Source organism: Microtus oregoni, unplaced genomic scaffold (assembly GCF_018167655.1).
Source record: "Microtus oregoni isolate MIOR12 unplaced genomic scaffold, Mior012 000009F_ref0000495, whole genome shotgun sequence".
In the NCBI taxonomy this organism is placed as follows: domain Eukaryota; kingdom Metazoa; phylum Chordata; class Mammalia; order Rodentia; family Cricetidae; genus Microtus; species Microtus oregoni.
Genome location: NW_024543068.1, coordinates 14,628,483 through 14,648,622, shown reverse-complemented (window position 1 = coordinate 14,648,622; position 20,140 = coordinate 14,628,483). Strand labels below are relative to the sequence as shown.

General features: G+C 44.5%; 1 protein-coding gene across 5 annotated transcripts in view; it reads left to right on the top strand.

The window, feature by feature from the left end:
• The window catches only part of Rgs6 (regulator of G protein signaling 6), a 513,656-nt gene that overhangs the window by 201,086 nt on the left and 292,430 nt on the right, over window positions 1-20,140 (top strand). The gene's annotated exons all lie outside the window — the stretch shown is intronic.

The following is a 20,140-nucleotide window of genomic DNA, read 5'->3' as shown; positions in this document are numbered from 1 at the left end:
TGCGAAGCTCTGATTCTCCCACAGTAACAGCTCCTCAATTCTGATCCCGGAGCCAGACTTGAGAGAAGCAGAGTGGGACCTTCCCCTACAGTGGACACTGTGGTGGCTAGCTCTAAAGTTTCTGCACGTGCTCTGGGTGCCCTTCCCACAGTATTAGCCGAGACACCAACACTCAGGAGAGCCGAGGGGCAATGCCTTCTATGTAGAATCATGCTTATGGCCCTCCTTGCTTTCCTTAAATGACTTGGTCGTCTTTACAAACTGAAGTGCTTGAAAACGGATAAGAAGACTACATTTTCATACCATAGCAGTGCTTCTGTTTTCTCCTTGTTCCTAAATTCTGTGGGAAACCCAAGGGAAGAGAGAGCTCCTAGCTGGGGTATTTGACTTCAAATCATCTCATCTCTTTTGTTCTTCCTCTAATCTATTCCACTGCTGTTTTGTAATATTACTCAAGGGCGAGATTAATAGCAGGAGCAGAATCCTGCTATGAGAGTTGAGTGATGTGAACTCCTTACAAAAATTTTAAGAATCAAAACGGTGCTGGTGAGAGCATTTCATAATTTGCACATGTATGCACTTGACATTGCTAATTTCCATTAAGTAACAAAAAATGCCTAACAAGAGCAGCACAAAGAGACGAAGAGCGGATTGTTCACGTGCTCATTCAAGAGAAAGATGTGGATTCATTCCAGCCGGGCTTCTGGGAGCGGTGTGCCTAGTGGACTCTGCCCCACCTCTAATCCTCTCTGGATTTTTCCTGGAAGATGTTTCAGAACTATTATAATGTTGAGTTATCACGTGAAACAAAACAGAAGAAAGTCTGTCATTTCCGGAGACTAAAAAGAAGACATGCGGAATGAGAATAACAGATCAGGACTGTGATGGGCTGTGGTGTGGGGAAAGAGTTGGCGGGTAACTGCTAGGCGCTAGTGGCTGATCTTTATTAACACTAAGCCTTGATAAATTATAGTCCTTCTCTGTCACCCTCTCCAAACTTTTGTAAAGACTACGTCATGCCTCTCAGAGAGCATTCTGGAATTAAAACTGTCATGGCTGTTAGAATTTTTCCATCTGGGGGAGATGTGAACATCTACCCCCTCCTCCTAAGGTCCTAATGGCGAACCAAAATTTGATTTCACCAAAGTTCACCCTGGAAAACAAAGAGTTTATTGGGGTTACTTACAGAGAGCCTGGATGAGGGGTTATGCGCAAGAGTGTGAGTGACCCTAAAGTGGCCATAATAGAAGGTACCCAGCTTGGGTGATGACTCCCTGATGGCTTTCTAGATACATGTAGCTCTTCTCAGGCCTGTTTTCTCTTGCTACTCCTTAGAGTCTGAGGTCAAGCGTGAACTTGATTACAGACAACTGGTTGGGAGGAGTGGCTGGGTGGTCAGGTGGAGTTCTAATGGTTGCCAACCATTATGTGAAGAAATGTCAGCAGTAGAGTTGCATGAGAAGTAAAAAATGCCTATAACCAGGTCAATGCACGGGAGAGACTGAACCATGTTAAAGTCAACAGGTGATGGAGAACGAGAACCTCTTACAAGACAGAGCCACTTCAAGCCAGGTGCTGGATTCCCAGTGAGTGAGACAGGTGACGATGAGGTATGAGTCACTGAAAACAGTTGCATCAATAATAAGACCTAGAAGTCTGCAGAATTGGAGAGGATTGGAGTGGAGGATAATCTCAAACCAGGCACTGTTTTTTTGTTTGTTTGTTTGGTTGGTTGGTTTTTGTTTTTTACGAAGGTGTAGAAGCTTTGAAAAGTCTTACTGTGCCAATTGAAGTGTGTATCATTTGAAACTTGGACTATTAATCTCTAGGCAGGGCAAATGGCGGGAGTGCAATGTGCAAAGAGGGATTTGCTGAAGTCACTAAAAACGATTTTAATGTGGGAAGTGGCCTTTTCTGGCCTGGAAGTTGATAGTTTTTTTATTTATTTATTTATTTATTAAAGATTTCTGCCTCCTCCCCGCCACCGCCTCCCATTTCCCTCCCCCTCCCCCGATCAAGTCCCCCTCCCTCATCAGCTCAAAGACCATTCTGGAAGTTGATAGTTGAAAGCCCACTTTACCAAGGTCCACAGTGCCTCACCCTGCTCCCTTCCATCTCGCCAACTGCAGATTTCCTTTAACTTTCTAGAATTTTGTTTTCTTTCATGCAAAGAGATTTTCTTACATGAATAAAGGACAGATCCCAGGAGAGGGGAAGCATTTTCTGCCTTCCAGGCATAGGCTTTCTTAACTGTTTGGCTATGCAGAGGGAAAGCAAAGTCTTTGATTTGTGAGTTTGTTTTGCTTCTGTGTCGAGTCAGACTCATGGAATTTTTCCTCCGTGGTTCTGGGATAGTCACTGCAGCCATGAGGCAGGGCACAGAGAGGAGGAGAAAAGGCCCTGGAGTGTGTGGCTGGAGACCTCTGCATCTGATGGGTTACAGGAGCCATTCTCACCCAATCTACAGCACAACACTTTGACACAGGAATTATTCCCCATCTTATAACGAGAAAACTAAACCTCAGAGAGACTGAACAGGCCTCACAGTTAGACTGTGATGGAGTGGCCAGATGCAGATCTGAACCCCAAACTAGTGTTCTTTAGCCACAGTAGGAACTTTCATGAGTTAACCCTTTCTACTCCCCTCTCCTTCCCTCTTACACTATTTCTTCTTTCCTTCCTTTCTTCCTATTTTCCTTCCCTCCTTTTTTCCTTCCTTCCCTTTTTCCTTCCTTCCTTCCCTTGTTCCTTCCTTTTCTTGTTCCTTCCTTTTCTTGTTCCTTCCTTCCTTCCTTCTTTCCCTTGTTCCTTCCTTCCTTCCTCCCTCCCTCCCTCCCTCCCTTCTTCCTTCCTTCTGTTGTCCATCCTGTCACTTATTTAACAAAATAAAATTTTAATAACTAATGTAAAATAACTTGAGTTAAATTTATAAACGTAATTTTATTCTTGTATATGTGTGTATGCGAGTGTGTGAGATGACATTGGTTGTTGTGATGGTTTGAATAGGTATGGCCCCCATAGACTTGTGTGTTTGAATGCTTGGCCCATAGGGAGTGACACTATTAAATGCCATGCCCTTGTGGGAAGAAGTATATCACTGTAGGGGTGGGCTTAGAGGTCTCGTATTCTCACGCTATGCCCAGTGTGCGACACAGTTACTTCTGCTGCCTGTGGATCAAGATATAGAACTCTTAGCTCCTTCTCCAGCACTATGTCCTGGACGGTAGGAGCTCTGAGTTACAGGAACACCCCTACACCTAAGGGGCTTTCTACCTAAGGGGCATGTATGTCAGCAGAAGCTCAGTTGACATTTCTTGAGTTCCAACTAAGAGCCAACCATGCTGGGGAGAGCAGAGCAGAGAAGCCAGAGTGCTTGATTTGATCTGCTCTAGCAAGAGTCTAGAGTTGGACTCAGGCACAGAGACCCTGTGTCGTGTGTATATTCAGTGGTTAGGGGGTGTTCGAGCAGCATGATTCACCCAATCTGGAGATGGGAGCCCATGAGGAGCTTGGGTCCCAGGAGGTAGAGTTATGGCGAGAAGCAGGGCTGATCAGTGAGTGTATCCCCTTAAGGACCACTGACGTGTGAGGCCAGGGCTTTGCGTGCCTTCGTGATGAGCAGGGTGTTTCCCCAGCCCCAAAGCTTCAGGACTTTCCTCTTTGTTCTTGATGTAAAAGAGCATTGCTCTGTTTCCTTTGGGGGCCCTGCTTTTATTTGTTGTGGTCTGGTGGTTTATTCTGGCAAAATGTACTGCATGGATTTTTTCAGCTTGCTTTCTGCTTGGGCATCTTTCCACCCAAGCAGTGTGTTTACAAATGCCAGCTCTTGCTTTTGGGAAATCCTATGGAAAAGAGCAAATGTGTCAGGACATGCTGTGTGCTGATGAGACCAGGCAGCCAGATGCCAGCCTTGCCTCTTCCTGGCTGTTCTTTTGCTCGGAATCTTCCTTCGTTGTGTCTGGTTTTCCAGAAGTCTCTAATCTAAAATGGGTCTGCTCTCTGTTGACATGCTGTTAGCATTCAAATTAAAACCCTTTCAAGCAACTCTTCCCATGCTTAGTATGATAATGCATCAATAAAAGTTTGTCATGTGGGACTGCAGGGATGGCTCAAGGGATAAAAGAGCTTGCTCTGCAAACATGAGGTTCTGAGTTTGAATCCCTAGAGCCCACATAAAAAGCTGGGCATGCCTATGCCTGTTGCCCCAGCAATAGGAGACAAAGACATGTGGAGCTCAAGGGCTCAATGGCTGAGTAGCCAAAAGTGAGTTTCCAGTTCAGATGTTGTCTCAAGACGATAGGGCCGAGAGCAGCAGAGGAAGACTCAGGTTCTGCTCAGCACAGGAGTGTATACACATGCACATTCATGAACATATTTGTGTGTGCACACGCACACATCACACACACATACACACACACAAAAAAAATCTAATAAACTACCCATGTTGCTGAGTTTGCTAAAATAGCTCACAACCTATTTGAATGATCTAAGGGTGACTTAGTAATCTCCTCTGGAATGTCTGCTCGATAGAACCCTGTAGATAGAAGCCATCCCTCCTGTCCCCATTTATGGCTGACTGGCCACACCTCCTTATTTCATATTGATGGCCAAATGAGCCCTCCTTTTCCCCAACTTCCGTTCTCTATGGTCCCAACTGTCAAAACTCTACTTTTGTGGCAATTGTTTCTTTTACCTTGTAACTCACTTTGCTGAACATACAGGGAGTTGGAGCCTAAAGGGCTTCTGAGTTGCGTTGCTCTTACGTGACCCTTCCTCTCTGGGTGAATTGTTTCACAGTTGATTCTGAGCACAGCCTAGGACATTTCTGGAACAGGAAGCATGGGGAATGATGCTGTTTCACATCTCTGGAGTTTCTAAATTCGGGAGGTTTCGAGTGGGGAAGGTCTCGTTCTGCAACACCAGCAGCTGAGTGTGCTACCGTGTCTTGTCTACATTTAGCTTCCGAAACAGACTGAGAGGAAGGGAGGTTCGAGAAACTTCATCAGAGAAACATTAGAGACATTGCTGTTGGAGGGCCAAGAATAATTGAGAGGAAGAGGGTCCAGCTTACAACCTGAAAGTTCTGTAAAGAAAAAAAAAAGCTCTTTTCTGTAAACAAGTGATTTCCACAGCAGAGGCAGCTGGAAGAGGGGCCCGACCAGCCTTCAGACTCCCAACATCCCATTTTCTCCTAATCAAGCTTACTCTTTTTACTGTAACTGTTTTCTCTACTTAATTTTTCAAGGCCGCTTTTGAGAGCTTACAGTCAGACTAATTTAATCTCCATATGCCCATTTGTTCATTTCATCATTTTGTGTGTGTTTTTCCTAAATATCATTTTGGACGTTAAGCACTGTTTTAGGTTCAGTAAATGAACCTATTACAATTCCTTGTGGCCCAATTCTGTATTTCAGATGAATATGTCATTTTCAAATGCCAGCCATTTCTAATGGGGAGAGGACCTATTTATGTGTTAGATCTCATGGTCTAAGGGCAAATGCGGTATGACCCCTCTCCTGGAGTTCTCAGTGCTGCTATTCTGCTTGGAGCCAGCTCGGGCAGGTGGCAGATGCTGAATTGGGGCGGGGGGGGGGGGTCTCCTCTGGTTAAGACTTGAATGTGGGAGCCTTTGATTTTTTTTTTTTTTGCTGCCTTCTCTGAGAGAGAAACTTGAGAGTCAAGTGGGAGTTGAGAGGCCCATCTGGAAATGGAGGAACTGAATCACAGCCCCCACCTCAGCTCAGGCAGAGTCCACTGGGGAAGCACATCTGCTTTATCCAGCTGCAGTCTTACTGATAGAGTGGGGAAGGCCAGACTCAGCAGGGCCCCTTCGGTCCACAGCAAGTGGATTCACGTTGTCCTGGCAATCTGATCCTCATCAGAAAGATAAGATTATGTCTCTGAAAAGTAAGTATTTTTTCTTGGATCGATGATGGGCTGTGGAAGAAAATGGCTTCAAATCTATTACAGACTTAATCTATAGTTATAATTTATATAAAAAAGAAAACTCAAATAGGGCAACAATACTAAAATAGTACAAAATGCAAAATGATGCCTTCATTCCCCCCCCCCCCCCCGAATCTTTATTGCTTTCTCTTAGAAGAGTTAGGAGAGAGCCAGATGTAGCGGTGCCTGCCTACAGTTACAGCACTCAAGTGTCTGAGATAGAAGATCATAAATACAGGCCAGCAGGGGCTACGTAATGAGACCTCGTCTCAAAACAAAACAAAACAAATGAAGGGTGTTAACCAGTTATGGCTTTCTTATTTACCTAAAATTATTCTATGCGTACACAAATGTTTATATGATTATAAGTAGATATATAGTCATACGCATTAAGTAAAACAATGTTTATTGATTGCATTCATGAGTGGTTGCTATGTAACAAATCGCCACAAATGGGGCGGCTTCAAACGTAACCTGTTTGCTATCTCCCCTTGCCTGTGGATCCAAAGTCTGGTGTGGCGCCTTAGAGTTCTCTGCTTCCTGTCCCTCTAAGGCTGCTCTTAAGGCTTTTCTCCTCTGAACCCTTCTCTGGAGAAGGCTATAGTTCCTGGCTTGTGTGCAGTTGCTGGCATCAAGTCCTAACTCTCTGTGAACCAAAGACCCTCACTTGGCCCCAGCTGAGTGGATATACCTCCCCATAACGGCACCTTGCATCATCTGAGACCATAAGGGTGACATTCTCCTAACTAGATGGAAGTCACCATTATGAGGAATGTCCTTACATGGGGAACATGTCCTCACCTTTGTCATGTCCTATGGGTTAGGAGGGGTTCGGTTTCCCACATTTATGGGAAAATACTACAAAAGGCATGGACTCCAGCCTTGTTGGAGGAGTTATAGACAGTGCTCCATAGTGGATGACTCCTGAACATTCCTCAAGTGTGAACTTCTGTGTGACAGCACCCCGAGGAAAGCTTGCCATACCCCAGAAAACACCACTTGATCATGCTGCTTTATCAGTCTTTATCCCATCCATGACTTTTATTATCAAAACTCCAGGCCATCTTGCTGATAAAACAGCGTATTTATACCAGGAATCTAATTAACAGCCAACATGAAAGAAGCCTTTTGTATACCGTGGGTAACTAACATATCACCAGGAGAAATGGGTCACAATGTACAAACCATTACAGCTAATGTTTAATAGCTAAGGGAGGTAGTTGGGATAATGAGCAGCCAGAATGGCGGGGTGTGGATGAATGGTTCTGGGTTCATCTGGAGTACCCGCCTTGGAGGCGTCACTGTGTGTTAACCTACCCCTGCTGAATAGTGGGGCTGAGCGGGGAATGTGGAGGCCCTTAGAAGGTAAAGGGCGGTTATTCTGTAGCAACCGTTAAATGCATATTGATTACTTTATAGTCTGGGGATCATAGCACAAACTGCTGGGTATCCGCTCTTTTATTAATAGACAATAGTAGCCAACTCGTACTATGTGCTTTCCCAATTATACATCTATAAAATGCAGAAAGGGAATGAAGCCAGTGTCGCCTGTGTCAGTATCTGAGTCCCATCAGAGGGGCCATCAGACCATGTGATTATTAGCTTTATTATGTAAAAGGGCCTGAAGTGTATAGGATGATTCCCCCCCCAAAAAAAACTTATTTATTTATTTATAAACAGGCTCACATATAGTCCAGGCTGGCCTTGGACTCACTACCTAGCTCAGAGTGACCTTGAACTTCTGATGCCCCTACCTATAACTCCTGAGTGCTGGGATTACAGGCTTGCACCACCAAATCTGGTTTACTCACAAGGGACCACTTGAAGACCTCTTAAGTAATTGCCCTTTGGGTTCTTCGGGTCCTGGGGTAGACGTAGAGTCTTGCCAGCAGGGAAACTCGGTGTCCTTTGCCCCAGAGCATGGCCTGGAATTGCTGTGCAGTCTGATTCACAGGCTGCCTGGGGGCAGTGGGGAGGAGAGAGGAGACAGTGTCTTATCAGGATTTGTCATAAATGTAAAATGCCCACAGGACTGTGATTTCATATAACAAATAAAATATACCTAATGGCTCATTAATAATTTTATATGGAATATGTGCTGAAACGATACTTCGATGGATGCACTGAGTTTAAGAAAATACATTATTAAATGACATTGATCTGCTTCTAACTCAGTTGCCGGCCTCTCTTTGTGTGGTTCATATCTGTACCTGTCTTCCAGGCCGTGCTGGCCTGCAAAAGGCGTGCACGACTCTGCCAGCGTACATCCTCTGTAGCCTCTTGTCCTGTGAGGAGGCACAGCAGAGTCCTCAAAGCGGGTGCTCTAGACAGCTTTCTTGCCTGTGATGGAGTCCAGGCCCCTCGAGGCTGCCGGGTCCTCAAGTCTCTCTCTTCTTTGCTCCTGTTATTTAAGCTGATGTAAGAAGCCAGTGCCCCACCTGCCCCACTGCCGCCATTATGAGTCGGTACACCCCAGGCACAGAGAGTGAAATTCTTTTGTGTTAGTCCTTATCTTCTACTCTTTGGTGAAGGCAGAAAGTCATCACAAAGCAATTCTTCACACGTATCAGGCCCCCTTTCCCCCCTCTCCATTCAGTTTGGAGCCCACATTTATCTTTCTGAATGAGTTTTTCTCAGTAGACTGATGCCATAAAGATCAAGAACACTGTTTTCGTTTTGTAGCCAAACAGTGAACAATTTGACTGGTCTCTGGGTGTTAATAGGCCCTTGGATTACAATATGGATGTGCTCTGAGAAGAAATGTACATATCTAATCTCTAAGGTAGGAAATCTCAGACTCTGGATTTGCTTACGAAGTTCCTGTTTGCTGTGTGTTGCTCTGTGCTAACTTCAAGGTGTTACACTGCTTTCGACTACAGGGTTAGAGTTTAACCATCAGGGTTGATTTACCTAAGGCAGGGGATGGCACCTCTTCCCTTGAATACATGCGATCCCATCCTCTGAGCAGAAGATTTAGATGTCTAGACTCTACTCAGTTCATTGTTTTGTCTTAGTTAGGGTTTCTCTTGCTGTGAAGAGACACCATGACCACAGCAGCACTTATAAGGAAAACATTTAATTGAGGGGGCTTGCTCACAGTTTCAGAGGTTCAGTCCATTGTTATTATCATGGTGGGGTACATGGCAGAATGCATGCAGATGTGGGGCTGGAGGAGCAGCTGAGAGTCCTACACCTTGCAACAGGAATTTGACCGAGACACTGGGCAGTATCCTGAGCATAGGAAACTTCAAAGCCCACCCCCACAGTGACACACTTCCTCCAACAAAGCCAGACCCACTCCAACAAAACCACACCTCCTAATAGTGCCCCTCCCTATGGGCCAATTATGTTAAAACCACCACAAGTTTGTTTTCTTACAGTGGCAGAATATGGTTAATTATAAATGGTTCTCCTGATCACTCAACTGGACTGAGCCATGCCTTTGGAGCTAGGTATGGTCACATGACTGGAGGTGGCCAGTGAGAAGGTAGGAAAGGGTACTTTTTTTTCTTGCTCAGTCATCTCCCCATGTTTCTTTTCTTCCTCATTTATGGGGTGCAGGGTTCTCAGAGGCATATGGACCTCACCTGGGACGGCCTTAGAAATGTGGACGGAATGTTGTCCAGCCAGTGTCACGTGCAAACTCCAGTCATCTGTGGCTGAGGATAGCTGTGGCTGAGGCACACCGTAAAACTGTAACTTACTTTATACCCTAGGAGATTTTTTTTTTGTGGTTTTGCTTTTTATAACTTGACTACATGGTTCTCAAACATGAGCTTTGTCGATGACAAGGTTGCATGGCAACATGCAAAGGTTGGACATGCCTGCTAGACTGAAGAATCAAAACGTGCATTTAAACAAGAATCCCAGGCAACACTATGAATATTAAAGCCTGAGAAAAGTTTGCTTAATTGAGACCAACATATGCTTTATAAGCCATCTTGTTTATAAACAGGATTGTGGAGACCTGCGGGCCGTTTGAGAAAGCACAAATATTCTGAAGCCCTGACCCACAGATTGCGCTCCCCTCTGTGTTCTGGAAATAGCTCTGCCTGGGCACCACCTCATCCTCTTCAGCTGCCTCCTCCCTTCTCAGCTGTGGCGTGTATAAGACATAGAGCCTGCCGTTGCTTCTGTGAGTGGGGTGGCAGGTCACCCACTTGAACAGTCCTTAAGATGGCCAGGGTAAGAGAAGAGCCAAGCTTGCCCATCACCACCTCTCTCAACTCCATTTTCTTGTCGTCATTGGAGTATCTATAATTTATAGAAGTCATCATTAACTTCTATAGCTGAACTATACAGACTAAAATGCTCCAAAGCTTTGTTACATACACAGAGGGTATGATTAGATGTCCATCTATCTGTTACTCACTCTACAGAGCAGTTAATTCAGGTACCATCTGGTACACCTATGGTAAGTACAAAAGGCCTTGGACAGCCAGCCTCTCGGGTATTGATATGGGAGATTTGAAGGTGTCCCCCCCACCACACACACACACTGTAGATCTAGAGATGTTGGAACCCAGCAAGATGGATGAGTTTGTTAGTGTGTATTTGATGTCTCTGTGTGTCTCCAGTAGAAGCTGTCTGTGCTGAATAAAAGAGAGCCAGGAGTTAGACCTCTGCCAGAATTCCTCTGTTAAGGAGTTTTTAATTAAGAAATTATAAAGATTTTACTTTTGTGGTTTAAGTTATATAGAGAACTAAATTAATTAAAGCACTGGCTTATTTAAAGTTTATTTTAAAAACTAAAGCCATATGCATACATATAGACACATACACACATATATACACACATGTACACACATGCATGCAGATTCACATATACACACACATGTACACACATACATACCACTGTTCACACACGCGCACATGTGCTTACGCTCATGCACATACATGTACGCGCACATACACGTTCACACTTCCTGAAGAGAATAAACAACAGACAAGCTTAAGGATTGTATAGACTATGTTGCTACCTACATAGAGATTTATACATATATATAAATACTCACACACACAATTATGTATATGAACACAAAAATGCCATTAGTTTCCATCCTGTTTTGTCAACTAATCCTTGTAGATATGAATGACGGCTTCCATTTGTTGCAACAGTTTAAATAGAAGAATGCCATGTGTAAGAACCATGAATCTAGTGACAGGGAGAAGATGCTTCCCTGACACTTTATGGTTGATCTATGCCATTTATAACCAGCGTTCCCAGCTCAGGGGTCCATCAAACTGCTTAAAAGTGAGACATAATTTTACCCTGTTCTTGTTTTCCTTCATTTCTCAGCTAGAGTACCATGGTGTGTCTGAGCCCAGATGCCTGTTTGTTTGGTGTATTCAGAAGGTGAAGGGCAGCGTCCTGAAGAGTGGAGAACAGCTCTCTGTACAGTTCAGCTCCATCCCTGAAGCCCACCGTGGCTTCCCACTTGTTGCCTTCAGTGGTAGTGGGCAGGAACAATCACAATGTTGTGAAATATGAGTTCAGGGGCAGGTCAGATGCTCAGTGGCTTAGAGAGCAGACTGCTCTTACAAAGGACCAGAGTTCTGTTCCTAACACCCGTACCAGGCAGCTCACAACCTCTGCAAGTCCACCTTGAGGGGAATTCAGTGCCCTCTTCTGGCCTCTCTAGGCACCAGCACTCACATGCACACCCCCCATGCACATAAAAACACATAATGAAAAATAAACCAAAAGTCTTAAAAAGACCTTTAAGTTCAACAAGCCAGGCCTTTGATATGGAGACCTGGGTTACTGTGTGCTCTTCCTACGTTACCTAAATTAGTTCTCGCGGCAGTCCCATGTGACTAGCATGGTCGTATCAGCATCTTGTGGAAGAGAAGACTGAGTGAGAGATCCCTTAACTCAGGCCACCTGATCCAGTAGGAGACTCCACACGCCGGCCACATGTGATCCAGCCCTGGAGTGTTGTATTTTACGCCTGGATAACACGTGGAGGTTCCGATGCTTCATAAAGATTCAGGCTGCACGGAGATCTGAAAACGGCTCATTGACAGGGTGGGGCTCCCACGGAAATCAATTCCATTCCCTTCCTAATGGGCCATGCTAGTTTGGGGGAAAAAAAAACCAGAACTGTGATGATTTAGGAAGCATGTGAACTCGCTTCGATTTCCATAGAGCTGCACTCAGCAGTGCTTTGGAGATGATGTCACGACACTCTTCTGAGAGCTGGAAATGTGTTCCTCGTGAGAAAAATGACATAGTCTTAGAAATGTTATCCTGAAAGCACCCTTGGGGTTTGGTAAGCTAGTTACAATTAGGTTGTAGTTACACAATTAGGTTGTGCTCATTCAGGTTCGTTTTTATGCCACTGAAAACTAATATTACACACACACACACACACGCATGCATGTGCACACACACACATCTTATATAGACACAAATTAAATAGACACAAATAGACACACACATTCCTTCCCCATTCCTTTCCACTGAGGAGAACTCTGGGCAAGACACAGCTGGCTTCATTGTGCAGCCCCAAGAGATACCCAGGAATTGGGCAACAGCAGCCCCGAGTGCTTCTCCTAGGCACAGAGAGGTGGAGTCCAGTGGTTTGTCGATTCTTTCCTGATAATTTGCAGGCACTTTCAGTTGTGAAATTTTTTTGCCTTGTAAAAGATTTGAGACATGAGCAACCGGGTGTTAGATCCAGAAATGTGCACCTGAGCCCTCCCACAGGTGCAGGGTTTTTTTCTAAGCACCAACCAGGAACTAGAATGACAACAGTGACCAGAGTCTCTCCAGTTGACCACCTGATGATGGTCCTGTGAGGGAAAGCCAAGGAGGAGCCAAGGTTTTGGGTCCCTGGTGCTTCAGATCCTGAGATGTTTGTGCAGACGTCAGCAGCTGAATATCCCTGATCCCCAAATCCCAAATCCAAAGTGTCCCATAGTTTTGAGCAGCACTTTGGGCCTTGGGTTGTTTTTTTTTTTTTTTCCAGTTAGCAATGCTTAGCATGCTTCTGAGGGAAAGTAAAGAAGGCTGGGTTGTGTTGAAAGTTCATCAGAGGAGAGCCTGAGTATCCTCCCAGGGACCTCGCCTTATGCCAGACTTTTGTTACTTGGAAGTAGTGGCTCTCAACCAAGGGTGTGTTTGAGATTTCTAGAAAGCATTTTTCAGTATCTTGATATTTCATATCTGAGACACTGTTGGTTGACTCAGCTCACATAGAGAGAACTACATGAACAGGAAGGGCTGAATGATGCCAGCCAATCGAGAAGGCAGCCAATGGCCCAATGACCTGGCACTGAAAGGTGATAGTGATAGAGACAGCCTTCTCTGGTTCAGTATACATCTAGAAAGATCTGCTCGGATTCTATCTCCCTTTGCCCCCTTTGCTGTAGCCCTCTTAGTGATGGAATTGGCTCGTACTGAGCATGCCTAGTTATCTACAGATGGTGGCAATATTAAGACCCTGTTCAATGCTTTTTGTCCTGTCAAGAATTAATTTACAAGAAGCATGTAAGAGCCATGAAGGCAAGCCATGCTCTTATATGACACACTGTGTCAGTCTCCTTCTGTTAACCTTGTCACTTGAGTGAGTGGTAGACATTTGAGTAGGAGCTTGTTCTGGCCTTCAGTTACCCGAATATCAGGAGGGCCTTGCCACTTGGGGTCGACTGTGGGTGACTCGCCCATCCGTCACAGCCGTCTAACCTGTGGGTCTAAGGATTACTATGTTATTGGGAGGCAGTAGCTTTTGTGGCTCTCTTGTGCATCCCCACTGGACTAGAAGTAGGAGGGGCTCTAGGACTTGTCGCACAGGAAGGAAAGCAGGCAGGTGGCTCTCGGATTCCTGGAGACCAGCGGGTACTCCCTAGAGGATGCCCTAGGCCATCCATCTGGGGATTATTTTAAGCTGGTGTGGTGGGACACTGTTACATGTTGGAGAATGGTGTGAGCCATCTCTGTTCAGTGTGTGGAACCTCTATTCCATTCCTGAATGTGCTCCTACCCCTTTCTGTCTTCTCACCAGGGGCTCCCATGAGAAGCATTTTCTCTATTCTTTCACACACCTCCGCCCCCTTTCTGCTTTTGACTAGTAAAAACCAAACCAAGTAAAACAGATTTCATGTAGGCCAGGCTGGCCTCAAACTGACTATGTAGTTAGGATGACTTTGAACTCTGACCGCTAACTTTCACCTTCTCAGTGCCTTGGGTTTGTCATTATACCCAGTTTGAATGTCCTGGGATCAAACTCAGGGCTTCATCATGTGAACTAAGTGCCCTACCAACCGAGCTGCCTTCCTAGCCCCTATTCTTCTTCAGACTGGTGATGAACTCTTGAACTGTGTCTTAATGCCATGGAATGTCACTTGCACATGCCCTTCCTAGCTCTTCCTCCACTCCACATGAGGACACAGTGGAGGGTTAATCAAGTCTGTGGGAGGTGACACAAGGCATGCTTCCCTGTGTGTTTTGGAAGTCCCCATGAGAAAGGGGAAACAGGCTTTTTAAGTTTGCTGAGGTAAGGACTGCAGACAAATCTGCCTTCAGGGCAAAAGCAGGACCACAGGAATAGACACCATCAAAAGGAGCACGCGAGGACTCCAGTCTGTGCTCAGAGCCAGCTCAGGACACGGCTGAGAGACACTTCCCTGTGTCCCGTTTCTACTGACATGCCTTTATGTGTATAATAGACTTCTTTTTCTGTTGCCAAGAAAGCTCCAGGAGCCAGCCTAAGCCTTTGGAGAATTCCAGAGCAGGAAGCAAGGAGGCTGGGAAAGAGCAAACTCAGGCTGTGAACAGTGATTGGAATCTGCCTGAATAGAAAGAGTATTTTGAAGTAGGAGAGGCTGAGAATACAAAGTGCACTAATTTTGTGTGTTTCAGCAGAATCACACGCGCACAGATAACTGCGTCCCTTCAAGAAATAGGGGACTCTATCACCCAGAGGGGTCCCTAGTACCCCTTCCCCATCAGCCGTCCCCCAAATAACTTCTATTCTGGTGTCTATTGCCACCATTCATTTTGCCTGTTCTTGAACTGAGCTTAATGAAGTCATGTGACCTGTACTCTCTTTTTGTTGTTTTTGTTTGTTTGTTTGGAAACAACTCCACTCTTTCAACATTGTTCTGATGAAACGTGTCTGCATTGTTGGATGTATCAGTCATTTTTTAATGCTGTGTGCATTTCTTCAACATTAATGAACCACAGTTGATTTCAGCTTTCCACCTGTGGATAGAAATTTGGATTGTTTTTAGGTTGGGGTTTCTTTAAAATGAAACTGCTGTAGGAGGAAGGCCCGCTTGCTTGACCTGGCCTCCCAGCTAGCTTAGACCCAAAATAATCACACAGAAACTGTATTAATTAAATCACTGCTTGGCCCATTAGCTCTAGCTTCTTATGGGCTAACTCTTACATCTTAATTTAACCCATTTGCTGGTAGGTTGTGGCCTACCAGCAAAGTTTCAGCACGTCTATCTCTGGCGGCAGATCCATAGCATCCCTCTAACTCCACCCTCCTTTCTCCCAGCATTCAGCCTAGCTTTCCCCACCTACTTAAGTTCTGCCTTGCTATAGGTCCAAAGCCATTTCATTATTCATTCATAGAAATTACGACACACAGAGGGGACTCCCACATCACATTCCCCTGTACCCATTTTGGTGTGCATTCATGTCATGAATCTGTAGCTGAGATGGGTACTGAGTCCCACGTTAGGCCTATGTACAGCTTTCTATCCGGTATTCTCTCTTTTTGCATCCAAAACAAAGGTAGCACCAAGGGTGTCTGAGCATCTGGGGCTGGAAAGGCCCAGGAGCAAGGTGAATGGGCAAAGTTCACAGTAGAGCAGGGTGCTGAGGAAATCCTGAAGGAAGTGTGTTGGTCCAGGAAAAGTTGGTAAGGAAATAATGCTGAAAACAAAAAGTTAAATAGGCTAAGGATATGATTCATGGTAGAGCATTTACCTAGCATGTACAAGGCTGTGTGCTAAATCCCCAGGAACACACACACACATACACACATAAAGGGACAGAGGTAAAATTTAAGACAGGCATTCCACAGGATCTTGTAGATCCCATGTTTTCATTAATATTAAAAAAAAGGCTGCATGAGGCAATTCCTAAGTGATATTCAAACAGGCACATCTGATAGTTGTGACGATACTGTACAGCTGTGAATTCAACTTTACTAAGAAAAGTTCTTTGATGCTTTGCTAAGAAAAGCTCATAGTTTTATGTTTGCTATCTTAACACGCACATCTGTATGTTAAGAGCAAATGAAAACAGAGTACTAGCTGGGCTTCGGTCTCTGTGTAGGTTTCATTCCGGAAGGCTTCATCACAGGGGCACACACACACACAAAATTCCCGAATGTTCCAATCCCTTAGATTAAAAATGTGTATACTTAACCTATGACTACTCTACATTTAATATCATTACTTATGTGTTCCATGTGATATAAAAACTGTCATGTGGGAATTGGAGAGATGGCTCAGTGGTTAAAAGTGTGTGCTGCTGTTGAAGAAGACCTGAGTTCAGTTCTCAGTACCCACTTCAGACAGCTCACAACCACATACAACTCCAGCTTCTTTTGGTCACCACGGGCCCTGAGTATCCTCTCCTTCGCTGCATACACATATACCAGTGCGGTAGTTGGGATGAGAATGGCCCCCCATAGGCTCATAGGTTTGAATGCTTGGCCATTAGGTAGTACCACTATTTGAAAGGATTTGGAGTTGTGGCCTTGTTGGAGGACATGTGTCAGTGGACGTGGGCTTTGAGGATTTCAAACCCAAGTCAGGCCTGGTGTCTTTCTCTTCCTGCTGCTGGCGAATTCAATGTAGAACTCTCATCTACTTCTCCAGGACCATGCCTGCCTGCATGCCATCATCTTTTCTACCATGATGCTAATGAAACTATAAGCAAGCCCCAATTAAATGCTTTCTTTCCTAAGAGTTGCCATGGTCATGGGGTCTCTTCACAGCAATAGAACACTGGCTGAGACAACGGGTAATTAGGAAATATTTTAAATAAAACATCTTTAAATGTTTTAATAAATAATTGCATCATGCCATCCAGAAACTAATGAAAAGGGGCAAAATAATGTGTTGTTATTAAGTATTTTCAACATGGAGTTTGTTGAATCCTTGGATGCAGAACTCACAGATGCATGAGCCAATTCAATGTCATCTTAGAGTTTTTCTCACTGGGTTGGTCCAAGTTTTGTCATTAGTTCTTCAGGGGACGCTGTTGAGCCTCTCCTCATCCAGCTTTTGTACCCCAGCAGAGAGCATGTCCCCCGGCATCCTTCTCCTTATACGTTAGTCCATCTCCTTTGGTACTCTTGCTAGATGAGTTACCGCATGGGATGACGGGGTGATGGCCCTTCTGTCTTAGTTCCTGCAACCCAAAGTTTAGATGGGACACAAACTGGGAACCATCGTCATTTACTCATTCACAATGAGCAAGCATGTCCCTCTGCTGACGTTTGTCTGTGGACATGCTGCCAAGGTCAGTCCCCCCATTTCCAGATTGGCTCAGACTTCACTCTCGTTTCCTGACTTTAGCCAAGTGAACAAAAGGAGCCATAGTCCCCAAAAGACACTCTTGTGTCCTGTAGCTTCTCGTCCCACTCCAGCCTGTCTGATGTCTACCAGGTGCTGCAACATTGCTCACCCATGGGTGGAGACTACTCTGGAGAAATAAGCAGTGGCTCTTGGTGTATGCTCATTCATGTCATTGGGTAGAGGCCAAGTTATAAAAACCAAACATAGCTCAGGATGGTTTTGTTTGTTTAGCCAAGAAAATCCTTTGAGAAATGAAAATAGAGGAATTTTCCCCCTCGTGTGGGACTCGTTATTCTAAAGGTTACCAGCAAAGATCTTTTTTTTTTCCCTGTTATGCAAGTTTGTTCCTTTACTTTTCTTCCATGGCTGAAAGGTATTCTTAATTTGCACATAAGAGCCAGCTGTAAGTATGGCTGGCAGTATCTTCTGGTGCGGTGGAAAACATCATAGACTAGATTTCATGTTTCTACAGTTTCTACCCAGATACCTGGGGTTAGCAGGCGCCTTAGTTCATAGTAGTCCTTGGCACCTGCAAGACTCACGGCTTATTAAGCCAGAAGATATTCCCATCAGGCACAGTTGGCAACACTGAAAATTCACAATAGGATAGCCCCATGGCAGGGACAGCCTTCTCTGAGCCACAACCACGTACAGACACACAGGAAGGAAAGAATACCTGCATAGATCTCTGCCAGCATCAGTCTTTCTCCTACAATACTATCTGTGCGATGTTTGCAGGAAGGAGGTTTTCAGATCATGTGTGGGTTGAGCCAAGTCTATAGCCATGGCCCCTGAGCTTTGGGATCAGTTTCACCTGTTATATTAATCACTTGTCTCATTGCTCTGACCAAATACCTGACAAAAATAACCTGAGGAGGGAAGGGTTTATGTGCTCACAGTTCTAAGGAACACAGTCCATCATGGCTACAAAGCCAGGTCATCTGGTCACACTATTTCTGTGCTCAGGCAGCAGAACATGATGGGTGCCTTTGCTCAGCTGCCTTTTTCTTTCTTATTGGTCAGGAACTCCAGCCCATGGAATGGTGCTGCCTACATTTAAGGTGAGTCTTACCATTTCAATTCATCTGATCTAGACAATCCTTCACAGGTATTGACACACCACTACAGTTTATCCCCTGATCGTCACATGCTTGCAGCTATAACATAATGTAAAAATGCATTCAGTCCAATTTCAAAAGTTCCCATACTTTATCATAGTCTCAACAGCATTTAAAAGTCTCTTCTAAAACTTGTGATAATCTCTTAACTGTAACTCCTTGTAAAATCAAAATAAAAAAACATCACATACTTTCAACAGACAATGGCACAGGATATAAATTACCATTCCAAAGGAGAAAAAAGGGAAATAGTGAGGAAATACCAGACCAAAGCAAGCCCAGAAGCCAGCTGGGCAAACTCCAAATTCTGCAGCTCCATGTCTAATATCAAGAGCTCTTCAGATCTCCTACTGCTTTCAGTTTTATTGACTAGATCATACTTCTCTTTCTTGAGCTGGCTCCACTCCCTGTTAGCAGCTCTCCTTGGCAGGCATCCCATGGTTCTGGCATCTCTAACATCTTGAGGTCCCCAACACAATCCAGGCTTTACCTTTACAGCTTCATGCAATGCTCTCTCTGGGCCTCCATGACTCATGGACACCCCTAATGTACATTTAACCTCCACAGCTTTCCGTAGCTGTACAGGAAAGAGAATGCGCAAACCTTTATTTGTGTCTTTGACTTTAAAGCCAAAACCATGTGTCTGAAACTGCCCAGTTCTTCTTTGCTGAGGCGGGAACATGACCCTTTATTCAATTACATCTGTATCAGCTTTCTGTTGTCCATGGTTTTCTTTACTGTTTAAGCTTTTCTTTAATTCCTCTTCATATGTGGGAAGCTTAGCTGGGTGGGGTCTTGCTCTGTGGTTTTCACTCCCTTTATTTCCTTTAACATCAGGCTTCTCTTTAACCATTTTATCTCCTGAATGTGATACTTAAGTCCACTTCTTGATGCTCTTTTTCTCCACAAATGGTACATTTTATATTTTTCTTTGCTCAGCTTGTCCTTAGATCTGCACAAGAGTGGCCACTAATAACCATGCAACAATTCAACACAAGACTGTCTTGAAATCTCCTCTGCCAATGGCATTAATACAAAACTCTTTCGTTTAGCTTTAAGTAGATTATTTTTGGACTAGGGTGAAAAGTAGTCATATTCTTTGCCCAGATAATAGTCTCTAGACCACTAATATTCTTACTAATATTTCTTCCCTTCTGAAACTTCTTTAGCTGGGCCCCTGTAGTTCAAATTGCTCCTAGAACTATCTTCCATGCTCCTAATTGGGATGTCCCATTAAGCCTCCCCTTAATCCAAAGTCCACATTCTGTCAACAAGCAGTATTGTATGGCCTGTCGCAGCAATGTTTTTCTCCTGAAATCAGTTTCTATCTTGGCCAGTGCGTTATTACTGTGAAGAAGCACCATGACCACAGCAACTCCTATGAAAAACATGTAATTGAGTCTTGTTTACAGTTTCAGAGGTTTAGTCCATCTATTATCATCATGGCAGGAAGCATGGTCCTGGAACAGTAACTGAGAACTGCATCCTGATTCATAGGCAGAGAGAGAGAAAACAAAACTCTGGGCTTGGCATGG